Raw genomic sequence first — 15,731 nt, 5'->3', positions numbered from 1 at the left:
CCACTTTTTGACAATTTGAGGAGTTAGTGTATCAGTCCGACGTCTAGATTATCCCTAATCTTCGCCTCCAGAGTAAAAGAGGATAGTTCTGAAGAGAAAATATTACGGGCTTCAATATGTCTGTTCCCCTACAGAGGCTGAACATGTTGACACTGAGGATGATTAATATGGGAGGCAGTCGGCATAACAACGATCACACTGCGTGAGGAACACAGTCTGACGCTGCACTTCATCTCCGATCGACGCCGCTTGAGCAAACATTATTAAAACAAACACGGGGAAACATTTTCAATAACTGAACTAATCTGGAATAATCATTCACTCGTTTCTCCTTTGCTGGTAAAAGCTTTTATAAAAGCTTTGTTTTGTCTCCCTGTGATTGTCTCAAACCCGTGGCTAACGGACAATAGGACGTGCAATGAAACAATGGGTGATGAGCTAAACAACACACAACGCTGACAGTTCGCTGACAGCGCTGGTCTCACTTCAAACTTTAGTCCGAGTCTCATTTCTGGACACAACGATCTTTGTCAGCACTGCTCACAAAAAAAAACAAACCCCACACACAGTCCACAGCTCCTGGGGTGTGTTGAGGAGAAAACTCATTTCTGATACGTGTCAAACTGAAAGCTCAAACCAAAAGATTGAGAAAATTGTCGCGTCCGCAGAGCGCTCTACCATAGGCACCGCCAAACGCTTGTCTAACGCTTGTGTGTGTGTGTGTCTGTGTGTGTGTGTGTGTGTTTCTGTGTGTAGATCTGGTTGTGAGTCGTTCGTGGAGTTCATCCTCTGCACAAGTGTTCATTTCAGGGATTTTGGAAAATCTCCTTGGGAACAGGGAACCAAAAAAAAAAAAAAGCTGCAGCGCTCTGACCCTCTGCTGGCTGATATCTCTCAGAACATAGTGGGACACAGCGGCAACAAAAAGCTTCCCCCGCCAAGGGAACCCTCCCTGCATGCTCAAAGCCCACTGACAGACACAAAGACAAAGTTCCCTCTCTCCACTTCTGTCCCCCCCCCCCCTCCCCCTTGTCTTAATACCCCCACCGTCATGTGCAAAAGTCTTTTATTTTACTCTCTCTTTTTCTCTCTCTCTCTCTCTCTGACTTCCTTTTAACCTGATTCAACTTTTTTTTTTTTTTCCCTTCTTGGTTAAATTATGACGATGCCGAGCAACAGCGGGCTTCAAGGGTAGATCCTCTTTGAGGCTGGTTGAAGGTTTGTTATCAAGATTTAAAATGTCTCCAATATGGCTGCGGCACGTGATGGGTTCAGTTAGTATAGAAACATACTACTAAACACAGCGGGTGGTGGTAGAAAGGTGATAAGCACGGTCTTGGGACCAAAGGGAGAGGAACCTGGTTTGAAAACGCCACTGGTTATAATACACATGCATAAACTTTGACTTAGTGTTGGGGAGCAGTAAAAGGTACTTCCACCTAACAGTTTGGGGATGGATGCAAATCCATTTTCCGCTCCATTTGTTGTGGCAAATTCATTTTTCAGGATTACATTTTACCGGAGAACGTCGCAGAGTCATGGAGTGGAGGAAGGATGGAGAGAGCGAAAAGAAGAGGAGGGGAAGAGAGAGAGAGAGAGAGAGAGAGAGAGAGAGAGATGAGGAGGAGGAGGAGGAGGAATGTGATGTGCCAATGTATATGTAAATAGAAATGACAGAAATTTCAGATGGATTCCAACTGTGTCAGCAAATGTGCTCTTTATACGCACACACACGCACACACACACACACACACACACACACTTTCTTTCCCGCCGCTTCGTTTGCTTCTCACCAGCTCCGACCAGAGGGAACGCTACGATTTCACCCCGGCGTGGCGTCCGGACGAAGTGAAGTCTAATCCTTCGGCCTATACGTCACGAGGGCTTTCAAAGTAAAATTCATAGATTACTGCTTTTGGGGAGAAGTTGGCCTTGTTGCATTGGCCGATTGAGAGTAAAGTGGAAGAGTCAGCGAAAAAATGATTCGCTAATAACATTCATCTAAAATAGATGCGCAGAAAGCTTGAGCGGCGTAAACTACGTCGACAGAAAATGTCAAGCTGTCGGGGAACATGTATTTCACGGGACGTTAAATTGGTAATATAATGGAAAAAAAAGGACAAGATGAAAATACTCCACAACTAACACGTTGTCAAACGGAGGCGAGACAAACGTATCCATTCCCTGAGACACAGTTGTTGACGGAGCATTTCATTTCTTTCTAGTTTATTAAATGACTTTATTTAACAATTGCGTACACGTGACTTTTAATATCCATGTTTTTAAAGGGGTGTTAATGTCAAATAATGTGTAAGTCCAACTGGCTGAATCAGCTTCCCATATCTTCCTGAAGGCCAGCTGCACAGATAGTGTCGTGTGTGTGTGTGTGTGTGTGTGTGTGTGTGTGTGTGTGTGTGTGTGCGCGTGCGTGTGTGCTGGTATACTTTAAATTCGTATCACTTTGGTTGTCGTGACGACTCGCTCACTTTGTGTGAGCACGTTGTTGTGTTTGTAATTTGAGTAAAATGATCGTGTCAAATGGAACCAAAGTGGTTCATTATAATAATATCAATAATATTAATGACGTTACACTTTTCAGATCAAAAAGAAATGAATGAATGAATGAATGAATGAGGGTTCCGACACTGATTGTTGTTGCCCAATATATAATGCACATTTTTTCTGAAACATGTTGTTTGTGGTGGCATGCATATTTAATGTTGTGTACGATATTGTTCAAAGCGCTTCATCGCATTTCAACAACTTGAGTAATTATCCAGAAGAAACCAACTTTCTACGTGAAAGATATTTGATAAAAAAAAAAAAAAAAACATCAAATCAACTTTATTATCAGTGAGCTCAGCTCTAACTGCAAAGAAAGGCTAAACTAACACTTTATTAAGGTCATTCTTCAGACCCGTGGGGTTAACCCTTGGAGCTCTGTCACGCAGGTGTTGTCAGTCATTTCACAATCAGCGCCAAAATGTACCGACCCAGTGCACAAAATGGCAAATACTGATATTCTGACACACTGTGGAGATGACGTGACATGCAGGTAAAACCTCAACAGGGTGTGAAAAAGGCCACGAATAACTGTGTTGAGATGACAGAGCCTTATCTCACCGGGCAGCAAAAAAAAAGAAAGAGCCCACACTATAACTATGCCAACATGCTCATTAAAAATGCAAGCAAGACCAAGTATACAGAATAAAAAAAAGACAAACTGGGGTCAGAACCTGTGATTTAAATTGCTCTCTTCATCTGGAGGTTTTGGGGCGATTCCCCCCCCCCCCCCCGATGCCAAGAAGACAATTATGTAAAACAGACAGGCTGCTTCAGTCCTGTGGGTTACAGGAGAGGCGCGTTTGTGTCTCATCAGCATGAAAATGAGAGAATGTGTCATGCTGTCCAATAATGTGACCCACGGGTAACATGAGTCGGGGAAAAAAAGGGGCGAAAAAAAGAAAATAATGTACATCTGGAGTGAGGAGCAAATCCTTTACTAATTGAAGTACGACAACAGGAAACATCCGTCCTCTTTAGATGTTAGTAGTTGCCGCGGGATGTGTCACCTTGCGTCAGGACCGCGAGCCTGTGACCTGCACAAGAAAATATCAGCAGAAGAGTTTCTGAAGTCCTGAAATCCTCCAGTGAGCCTCGACAGAGAAAGAGGAAATTCAATCATGTTAATTCCTCTTCTTAATCAAATGCTGTTGTGACTCCATCTGTTGTGTCTGTGACCGAATGTCTGTCTCTGTGTAGAGCATTAGACATGAAAAGCTTCAGCATCACGATCTGACCGTATATATATATATGTGTGTGTGTGTGTGTGTGTGTGTGTGTGTGGGGAGCTGTAAGACCTTGATTAAAGAGAGTTTCTAAGCAGACAGAGTATCAGGCGGTTTTAAGCCCTGATTCCTTCACTCTCCTGCCCTCAGTACTGAGACCACACTCCCCCCCCCCCCCCCCCCCCCCCCCCTCCACCCCCTGTTTCTCTTGTTTAATTAATCACTGGATTACCCTTCATCCCAGTGACACACAGATACACCCTAACCGCACACGCAAACACATGCATGCACAATATACATTATTGAGTTCACACGCTGATAAATGAATTCCACACACACACACACACACACACACACACACACACACACTGCTCGTTACGCACCTGAGCTCCAGAAATACACACAATGGATAAAAAGGAGAAAAAAAATGACTTTGAGGGTAAAGGGCTTCATTACAGTGTCTCAGATTACCGTATATTGAAGATATTAAGATTCTGTTAAACAAGTCTTCCTTATATTCCAAAAATATTTTGGGAAATTTCGCAGTTCTAAAATGTCACCGGATCGTTGGTGAGGTTTGTGTGTGTTTTTTTCCCCCCCGGTTTAATCTTTTGTACTTTTCATTGTAGACGTAAGAGATTTCCACCATGAAGCTCTAAATACCCCCGGTGGCAAGTGCAGCACATGGCTGCGTGTGAGCAAACAAGGGGGGGCTATAAGTCTCACTGCAGCTGCACCCGATAACTCCTCAAGAAGAAAGAACATTTAGACGATGAGAAGCAACTTCTCCCAGCTTCAAAACTTTCTCCAGACTGACTGAATATGTTTGCGTTGTCACGGCAGCCTCAGACGGAGATCTTATGGACTTTGGCTCCTGCTGTTCCTCGTGCACCGAGTTAGTTTGATGAGGTATGATTGAACAGTGCAATGCAATGCAACTGCATATGAATCTAAACAAACACTCGTCTGTGCATTAATGTTTCAGTGTAATGCAATTTGAATTTGAGTAAAAATCTGTTTCCCAAAGCTCGACATGAGAATGAAACGGCTGGTCCTTAAAAAGTCAAATATGCCATCATTCATAAAGTGGCTAGATGTATTAATCAGTACAGATTAATCAGTGAGAACTATCAAAAAACATGTATTTAAATGAATCTATGAAGTCTTTTGATTGTGTGCATTACATTATAGATGTGGACTATGTGAAATTGTAATCTAAGTATTTTACAGAATTTTTTTCTCATAATTGCATAAACAAAAAAATATTTTCGAGAGAACATTTTGTATTGATTTGTTCTGTTTTTATAATGGACAGTACATCTATTTTATACTGAATTTGGTTTTATTTCAAATGTAAAAATGACTGAACGGCCCCCCCTTTACTTTTGCACTTCTAGTTTAGTGAGCGAGGTAGGAAGAGGAAGAGGAAGAGGAAGAGGAAGAGGAAGAGGAAGAGGAGGATAAAAAGAAGTGAGGCTTCACGGCCTTCCACTAAGCCTTTCCTCCTGTTGGCTTTAATTGGGATCGTCTCTGTTCTGTCTTAAGGTTGACGAGGACACGATAACAGGCAGTTAACTCGAGGAGAACTTTCCAAATGTCAGCGGTGCCTCTACAGATTTGTTTCCTCCCGTGCACGTCTTAATAAATCTACACTCCACGACTTCATATCGGAGACACAATTACAGAAGCAAAGTTAATCGATTCGAAAAGTCATGCTATAAGAATTGGAGGTAAATATAGTCTCCAACTCTTTGAATAGCAACAAATGCATACGGTACTTTATTGACATAAATCAGGTACGGCCTTCAGGCAGCGTTCAAATACTTCATAGAGTTCTTCAGAATCAAGCTAGAACAGCAACAATATCTCCTAAAAGGTTTTTCAAAGACCGAACATTGTCAAAAACACAAACTGTAAAGAAATAACTAGCTCCATTGATTTCTTCTAGTCCGAAATGCAACAGGCTAGTTTTCACACAACGCTTGTGTGTGTGTGTGTGTGTGTGTGTGTGTGTGTGTGTGTGCGCGCATGGGTACATGCATTTGTTGACCGGCGCAGTCACAGCAGGCTCACAGTCAGTTAAAGAGAGACATGCAGGAGCAATTCATCACCGTCTCACTGGGCTCTTTCAGAAAGAGCCGGCCACTTCCTAATTGCATTTGGGAGATTGTAGCACTATCCACTTGACCTCAGGGTGACACATCAACAGCTCACACACACAGTCAGGAGGCACACACACACACACACACACACACACACACATGCACACACAGACGCACACACACACACACACTTTCCTGGTTGCCCAGGACCTCTGAAACCTTGGATGCCACAATCTAGGAATGAGGAGAATTCAATATCGCAGACAAAACACATTCATTCTGCTGGGGGGGCTTCGGTGGTCTGCTGTGCAATTAGTGTTAATTGCAGCCTCTGAAGTTGCGGGATTAGAATTCATCGGATGAACTGCGGCTGTCAGCGTTGCCTGTTAATTGAACTGTGTGAAGATGCATTTGTGTGACTTAAATGCTGAAGAGGAAAGCGGTTTTTTTTTTTTTTGGCTGAAGTGTTCATAACCGATAAGAAATAGGTGGAGTGTTTTCAGAGACTGAAGTCAGACACAACAATGAATATTTAAATAAAAAAACGCTACTTGAGACTGAAAGATTGTAGGGTTGAGCGCCAATAACTCGCCTCCAGCTAGGCGCTTAACCACGCCGTTTTTCCAGATGATGACATAAACAGAAAACAGAAAATGCAGGCAGGAAGTTGTTCAACAAGTTAAGTGGGAAATTGTGCAAATTGTGTGTGTGTGTGTGTGTGTGTGTGTGTGTGTGTGGGGGGGGGGGGGGGGGGGTCTGGCAGACTACATCAAAAGTTGGACCACAAAACTTAAGTTTCTCTGTGCAGAGAGAAAACAAAGTGGGACACCACTGACCTGTAGGACAGAAGAGGTCAAAGAGAGACAAAGGAGTGGATTCAAAAAGTGAATGAGAGGAGAGGCAGCACGAGATAAAAGAGGAAAGAGGAGCCAACTAGTCTCTCATCTCTCATCTTCAGGTGGACCCCCCCCCCCAAACTTCCCTTTTCCCGGTGCCACATCAGCCAGCTCTGACTGGGGGGGGGGGAATCCCGAGGCGCTCCCAGGACCAGTTTGGAGATATAGTCCCTCCACCTGGTTCCCGGGCCCTCCCTCTAGGGGTCTCCTCCCAGCTGGTTCGTGCCTGGAACACCTCCTTAAGAGAGGCGCCCGGGTGGCATCCTCACCAGATGCCCGAAACCACCTCGACCGGCTCCTTTCCACGACAAAAGGAGCGGCGGCTCTACTCCCGAGGTCCCTCACGGACGACCGAACATCTCGCCCTATCTCCAAGGTCTGAGGAGCCAACTAGTATCAACCTCTGGAGTATCTCAGCGCGCTTCCCCCTCCTCCTTCTCATGTTCCTTCTCATTTCCTCTGTAGCATGTTTCACAGCGGTAAGCAATTATCCAGCTCTTAGCATAAACACTCAGACGCACAGCTTGACCTTACCCTCTCCCAGCCTGGCCCATCTCACCCACTCTCGTTTCTACCTTCTCTCTCGTCTTCCTCACTACCCCCTCCTGCTCTTTGCCAGAGCTGAAACAACCCTCTCCATCTGACGTGTAACGACATTTGGACACCATTTCCTGAGATATAAAACCAACAATATATCTGATTTAGGTATCGCTTGTTGCCCGGAGCAATGTTTATCATTCAATTATTTTTGAATTTCCACAGGAGACAGGAAAAAAAAAGCTCCGCAATATCATCAACATAACGTTACTTTGACCATTCTCTGAGGTCAATCTGCTCTCCTTAGACAACCTTTCCATACCTATCATAATCTGTTCGTTTCAGTCGAGTCACACCTCTCCTGAGGGACGTTCACAACAGTTGCGATTCTCTTCTTTCTACATTTGTTGGACACCCCTCTGTTCGCTGGCATGCTTGGTCCTGAGGTAATCACAGACTGCCAGGTACAGCAGGGAGTCTCCATGAGCCTCTGAGCTGTAAATGTCACAGTGTCTCTGACTGTGACCTCTGTCGGCTCACCAGCTCAAGAAGAAAAGAAGGACACGGCCCACCGGTTTATAGAAGACACGTACTCTCACACACACACACACACACACACACACACACGTACACTCACACGCTGGCCAAATTACAATTAATAACTAAAATGACATTATAGAGAATACTTTTTGAAATTGTTTTGTTTCGATGTTTTGTGCTTCACATCTGCAATGGTTGCTGATTTAAAAAGGTAAACACGTCTCTGACATGAGACGATGGCTCCTTCGACTAACTCCGTATCAGATACATATAGAAAATGAATACAAAACATTTCATGTCGACACAATACTGAACAGTATATTTAATTAGTTTAAAGGATAAAAGCCCAGAAGACCTACACTTCCTACACTAATTGAAAAAGTTGTGTTAATTTGACAACTTAATTTAACTTTAGCCGCACGCGTCTACCTTAAGCTACGGCTACATGTATCACATTTCCACTGGTACTGTAACAACCTATTGAACGATGAGAAAGAAAATAATATAACTGCTAAAATTCAATTTTGAAAACTGACCTTTTACCGAGCTCTACAAAAAAAAAAAAAAATCAAATCACGGACACACACTCCCCCCATTAAAGAGATTAAGACCAAATGTAAAACCACAACAGATTGTGGTTTTACATTAAACTGTGAGCGATATATACGTACACTGCATATAAACATACACCCCCATTTATGAACGAATGCAGTCCAAATGCAACAGTCCTCCAATACGTAACGTGTGCACCTTCATGAACGTCCGCGATGTGGGAAGAAAGAGACGTCGTTGATCTCCTCTTGAAATCGGTGAACAGACAGCAACAATTACAACTCAACGGAAATAATAACAATAATTCGTATCACACTCTTTTACCCCTTTTCTCTCTCATCTGACCCTGTTTTTTGTCAGTTAAACTATTGCATTATAAGCGTTAAAGCAGAGACGACGTCGGTGAAATTGGGAGGTATCCGAGAAACCCCTCAAGGAGACCCTTTTTTTTTTGTTGTTGCACCGACTGCCAAAACGCACGCTTATTAAAAACGACATAACTGAACCGTGATCCAGGCGGACCAGCGGGGGGGGGGGGGGGGGGGGCTGCGGGGGCCGTTCATCAGGTACGTTTAGAGAGAACACCTTGAGAGCATGTAATGAGCGGTGTCACTTTGATACGCTGCGGAGGTTAAGATAACCTAATCTGTCACCTCTCATTGATCTCCGCACGCTAGTTATGTTTGTCATAACAGACGGCAGGCAATAAGCTCGTGCATGCGTCGCTGTCGTGTTTGATCATTTGTCAGCTCTTCGGCTGAGGAAGGTGTCTTTTTTTTTTTTTTGGTATTCAGAGAGAATTCCATTCACTTATAAAAAAAAAAAAATGTCACGAGTCACCGTGTGAATCTGGAAAAGAACGGACAGTTTGTGCATTAAGAAGTTTAGTCTGACGACAACATTTACAAGGTAGGATGGGAACACTAAATGTCCTTAAACATGTGAAATAACACAAACTGTCGACACAAAGCACCCGAGATCAAATCATGAATAAGACTGTCTGGGACAGTCTGAGCATCAGTGATCCTATTTACTTTCTATTTTGGGAAGTGTTTAACCCCAAAAGGCTCCGAGGAACAAAAAAAAAGTCATTGTGGATCATCTGAGAGACTTTTACCCGTCAAAGACTGACTATTTCTTCAGAAGAGGACACATCCGTCTTTCCACTTTATATGAATTTCTGCTGCGCCACACCAGAACCTGTCGCCACATAATACCCCGTCCCATGTGGACTGCGAGCTGACGAAATCCTCACCTCGTGGCGACAGCTGTGATAAAGTGAAATGACAGGGAAAAAAGGTCAACAAAAGGTCTTAGAAGGGCAGGAAGAGGTCGGCATTAGACCGTGTTCATCCGGTTGAGCCGCGGGAGGAAGAGGATCATAGATAAGGGACTTAACCTTTTTTTTTTTTTTTCCCCCGTCTCACAATTTTGACTTTATTCTCATAATTAGCAGAGACAAAGAGACCCTCGAGGGTGTAACGCTAGATTAAAAAACCAGTGACAGACTACCAACAGCACATCTGTAAACGAGTTCTGAAGCTGCAGGGCTTTAGAGCTCAAGGCGTCACGCGCTACACGCCGCGGCTATACAGCGCATATGGATCTTGAGCAGATGAGCACACGATGGGGTGAGCTAAATCTTTATTTACCTCGCTGCTCATTAAAATAAAATTACCGTAAAACCTCTCTGCTCAAAGTATTATATTTCAATACCTGTTGCTCCTGACATCTTACTGGAAGCAAAGCACTCAGAAGGGCATTTGATCCTTTTTTTATTACGAGCTACTATTATTACCAATGTTTCCAGGATCCACTCTAAAAGAGGGGGAAATGCCACTTAGTTGCCTTACTATCACAGAGGCATGCACAATACTGTTCTCTTCATTTCTGTACAACGGCCAGAGCTTTTGAGACTTTTCTCAAATCCGGGTTCGGCGTCGCACAGTGGCGCTCGAAATACTTAACGGACATCTTCATACACTATATCTGTATTGTGAAAAGTAATTTCCTGCTACAGTGGTCTGCCCGGAGTCATTTGCAGCCAGAGCAGAGGCAGGAGAGTGGCTGTGAGTATATGTTAGCTAGAACTCTGACTTAGTTCTGTTCAGCACTTGACTGATGGCCCTCGCTGCCCTCATCCATTACTCTGTCACTCGTTTGGAATTGCCTTTCACACGTTCTGGCACTTCTGGAAAAGTTAGCGTTCCTCTTTCTTTCTTTTTTTTTCTTTCTTTTTTTTTTTTTTTTGGTCCGGATGGCTGAAAGAAGGCGGTTTAGCGGCAGGTCGGCGCAAGAAAAAAAAAAAAAAATCTGATTTCAATTGCTGTCAGATCCTGTGGGACCACTTCAGAGGTGCTCCGGCTCTGCACTGTAAATTGGTATTTCAAGATGTGAGCAAAACACACAAGGTAGAAAGAGTGGGGGGGGGAGAAAAGAAAATGCAGTCACATGCTGCAGAAGTAAAGAAGACACTAAACTGATGTCCTCAGAGAGACATCTGGACACGAGACAATGTCTCGTTGCACTCGGCTCTTTTTTGTCCTGGGCGTCAGGAATGACATCGACATGACATATGTGTAAGATCTAGAAATGTATTACTTTACATTACAGTCATTTATCAGACGCTTTTTTTATCCAAAACGACTTACAATTCATTATCTATCTACACACCGTAGACGCAGCTACGGGAGACATTTTGGGGTTAAGTGTCTCTTGCTCAAGGACACATTGACATGAGACTAGCGGAGCAGGAGCCGGGGATCGAAACCGCCGACCCTCTGATTGAAAGGCGGGCCCTGCTCTCCACTTATCCACGGTCACCCCACAAGTATATTTACGAAATTCTGGAATCCATGTGGACGCTCAGCCTCTAAATACAGTATACCTGAATGTGTTTTTTAGCGTAAATGTACACCGCCTGTAATCTCGAGGTAATTGCCTTCACGCTACGTCAAGGGCAGTCTGTCCTGCCTCTCGCCCTCCACTCTGTCCCTGTGTGTGTGTGTGTGTGTGTGTGTGGGGGGGGGGGGGGGTCTGGTGACATGACAGCTCATTCCTAGACACTATTAATGACGGAGCTCTCCTTTTCTAGCGCTGGCTATCATCTATCACTCAGAACCAGACCGGCCATCAATCTCCCGCTAAATTACAACCTGCTGCATCAGACATAAAATAGGGTAATGGGCTGAAAATTAGCCAATTACAATCATTACACTGCCATAATTGACCCTGGAGACCCATGTCCAGCGGTACACACTGCCTTAAGGTTATGTATGTGTGTGTGTGTGTGTGTGTGTGTGTGTGTGTGTGTGTGTGTTTCAGGCACTTAATTAGGAAGTGATTGGACCGTGAGGATGAAATCTAATTTATTGAACAGCGGTAATCTAACAGTTGACTGACAGTAAACTGGGAGCATTTTTCGGAGAGGTGAACAGCTGAGAGTTGAAAAGAGATAAAAAAAAACAAAAAAAGAATAGCAGGTGGGAAAGATGATGAAGATGCCAGACCAGACCAGACCAGACCAGACCAGAGAAAAACCAAGAACAGCCACCAAGAGATGACCAACAACAAATGAAGAGAGAACCACAGTTGTAGATAGTCGGAGCATGAATGGGTTACTCAGTCTTTACCAGGACATAGACCTGAATGAATGCATATGTTAGAAAACAATATTGTTTTGAAACAAGGAGGGGAGGAAGATCTGCATTCCCTCAAAATATCTCTCCATAACAACCATGCTAACCACGAGGGTTAGATGACTCTGAACAGACCAGTGCAGCAACAGTACAGTCAGTTACAAATGGTAGATCAATTCTAACGTCTTTGTCCTCTAATAACTCCCTCAGGACCGTCCGCTCATCACAACCCCCCCCCCCCCCCCCCCCCCCCGTCTAAAACGCTGGATAAACGAGGGGAACGGCTGTGTGTGTGTGTCATCTTCTTTTTAATGAGTCTGGCCTGAAGCTCTGCATCATTAATTACAATACAGGTATATAGACGTGTGGCTGTGATGAGCAACATGATGGGATGGACACTGTTCAGCTTGAATTATATGCTGGTTTTCTCACAAACAAAAGACTTTTAAAATGACTTTGTGGATCATTATCAGGATTATGTTTATGTAGCAATATGAAGATTAAAGAGGCAACTATTTCGCTTTTTTTAATGCAGTTTTAATGCATTTCATGAATATTATTAGTGAAAGAGAATATATACAAAACAGACCAAACCGTCTCTTGTGTTTATCAGTCCTTAAATGTGCTGCACTTAAACAAGCATATTCAATATCTAATAAACTGGTATCAGAATATCATGAGTGCTTAGATGTAAGTTTGAGCTACTTGGAATGTAAAAGTTGAAGTGACACAAATATGAACCATGATATTAGGAGCGCTTCATTTTAGCAATATACAGAAAAATAAATCAAAGCTTAAATTAGCCCACTGGACTTTTAATGACACTGCTGTGCCAGCTAGCATTGGCCACCAGGGACGGCTAAAGAGAAGATGCTAGTTAGTTATTGTACAGTGGGCAGAAATCTGAATTGTTACTGAAGAATTAGTAGGAAGGCATCAGGATCTTCACTTTACTTAAGTCAGGGAGCGCTGTCCTGGACGACACTGATGAGAGAGGTGAAGTTGAACGTGTAGAGTAGAGTAGAGTAGAGTAGAGTAGAGTAGAGGCTGACATGGATGGGAATGGAACGGCTGAGACAACAGCAGAGGTCTGAGTCAGTTACAATGACAGCGAGATGGGGTGGAGTTAGGGATCATCGATCGCGGAGGATAAAGTTAGTCTGTGTGACTCTGATGTCGTCCACAGGTCCAGAAGCCAGATTATCTTATTTTATGCTCACATGAACAAAGGCAAATGGAGCGAGGCGGATATGCAAATTGCCGTCTAATTGGCCTGTCATGATACTGAGGCCCTGTCAAGCCACTGTCAGAGAGAGAGAGAGGGAGAGAGAGAGGGAGAGAGAGGGAGAGAGAGAGAGAGAGAATTGCTGGATTAGTTTCAGTTGCCATTCACTGCACATTTCATTAAGTCATTTCTGCTCACATTAGGATCATGGGTCAGCGCTCCATATCCTTGAAGAGCGGGTTCTTTCAGCCGTCAAAAGAGAGGTAGACTATATCTCATCGCTGCTGCTCTAGCTTTTTACCTTCTGTCGGTCTGCCACGACTACAAACACAGACGTTGCCAATAAGCAAGTTTTCACTGGCTTCCCTCCTCTGCAGACGGCACGACGGCGACAGATTTGAATGCAGAGGAGGGTGACAAGAAACTAAAACAAAATATGAAAACAGTAGTAAGCTTTCTGATCTTTCACGGTACACATCAAGTTTGAGGTGGAAAAAACGGTGGCATATTACCGCTCCAGCTTCTTTTGTAATTTTGTCAGCAAATTTCGTCTAAAAGATGTGAAATCTGGGCTCTTTGTGCATTGATGTTGTTATGGTACATGGTGAAATACATGGGGGTTATACGCAAGCTGCCCCGGAGAATATATTCAAAAGGAGCACCAGTCGGAAAATGTGATTTATGCGTATGAAATGACACCTTTTCATTTAATAAACAAGCCGCAAACAGAGAGCAGACCACATGTTCAGGGGTTTCACTAGAACCTCATGGACACAAAACACACAAACAAAGCTTCAGCTCATTACGAGGGAACACACGCACACACACACACACACACACACACACACACACACACACACACACACACACACACACACAAAAGAGAGACAGCATTCGAGAAATTGAGAATCATCACATTGTATCAAGAAATGAGAGACTAATCCAGTGCAGAATAGAAGAAGGGGGGTAATGAGGGACTGGGTCCTCTGTAAAATCAATCTGAGGCTAAAAGGTTGTTTGACGCTGTGAGCAAGTTGACAATGCATTGATGACAGAGCTCCGGTGGAGCATCGCCGGACAAGTAATTACTCTGGCCATCCTATATGGATCCAATTAGCTCACCTCAACAATGGAAAGGCGTCGTGATTCCTATCATATAAATGGGTTTCCTCGTCTGTCAGCGTGGCCCAGAAAATGACCTGATTGTTTGTCTATTTTTTCTTTTTCAGGAACTGGCAATAGGCTCAGGCTGAAGTTTCTTAGTTAGATAGCTGGACAAGCTAACTCTCGTTAGTTCCTCAGATGTATAACATATCTTAAAAAAAAAAAAAAAGTAGTAGATACGTGCAATTTATTCCAGAGAGTGAAACCATCCTCTTCCTCTTGGTTTTGAAATTGCCTCGTTACTGAAACTGTAGTTTTACTGAAACGAGACAAGGATGCAATCAGTGTCAGCTGAGAGTAGCTCAACTCAATAGTGCCGAATACAAAATGACATATCAGCAATATTGAATAAGGTCATACGCGTCCTCTGTGTTAAGCCACACATTGGAATACAGAGGAATAAACCCTTTAATCGCTCTGTGTGAGACGAATACAGCAAAGACGCAATCCTTTACAGCCTCTTGACGACGAAAGGCTACAAGCGGGATGAAAGACATTTCAACATTCGTAGAGTCTACCTGCAAAAAAAAAAAACACAAGCTCAGATAAAAAAAAAAAAAGCATAAACACACAACGCCTGCAGGTCAAGTGGCCACAAGACCACAAACCTTGTTAGTACACATTCTTTCTGGTGGTGCATACATCTCTGCCTTGCAGATAATTAGATACGTATCTAGAGATAATGGGCCACAATTCAAAAGAAAAACGCCCCCGGATAAATTTGCAAAGATAAGATTTAAATCTGAATAAATCACGTCCTGCTTTCTATCTTTGTTTCTTTTGCTTATCCCTATTTCTAACATTTTTTTTTTTTTTTGTCTCTCTTTATTTACAAATTTCCATCTTAATGTCCTGTCCTGCTTTGTAGATTGAAATTATTATTTTTTTTTGTCACGGCAGCATTGTTTCTGTACAAGAGGAACAACAGGATACGACTGGAAGCGAGAGAGCATTAGGCAGTGATGAGAACTCGACAGTTTGAACTATGACTGGAGAAGGTTTTGGAGAGCTGTGGACCACTTCCTGTTTACGTATTCAATGCACCAACATGGCATGAAATGATGTCATTTTTCCATGATTTAATTCAGATGTGATTCATATCATTTCAGCTCAGACTTAATAGGATTTTACATTTGTACATGTTTTATCAGATGGATCTTTTTTTCAACATGTATCAGTTTGTCTTTCTGCTTTTAGTTCCTGAGACCTTTGTTTCAAGTCTAAAACGAACGTCGGTAAGGCGAGCATGACAAAAATCATAATCGATAAATAAACGGTAAATACTTAAA

Source organism: Cebidichthys violaceus, unplaced genomic scaffold (assembly GCF_023349555.1).
Source record: "Cebidichthys violaceus isolate CVI_PGR_0920_01 unplaced genomic scaffold, fCebVio1.0.p SCAF_383, whole genome shotgun sequence".
In the NCBI taxonomy this organism is placed as follows: Eukaryota; Metazoa; Chordata; class Actinopteri; order Perciformes; family Stichaeidae; genus Cebidichthys; species Cebidichthys violaceus.
The sequence above is the reverse complement of the archived record's forward strand: the minus strand, read 5'-3'. Positions refer to the sequence as shown.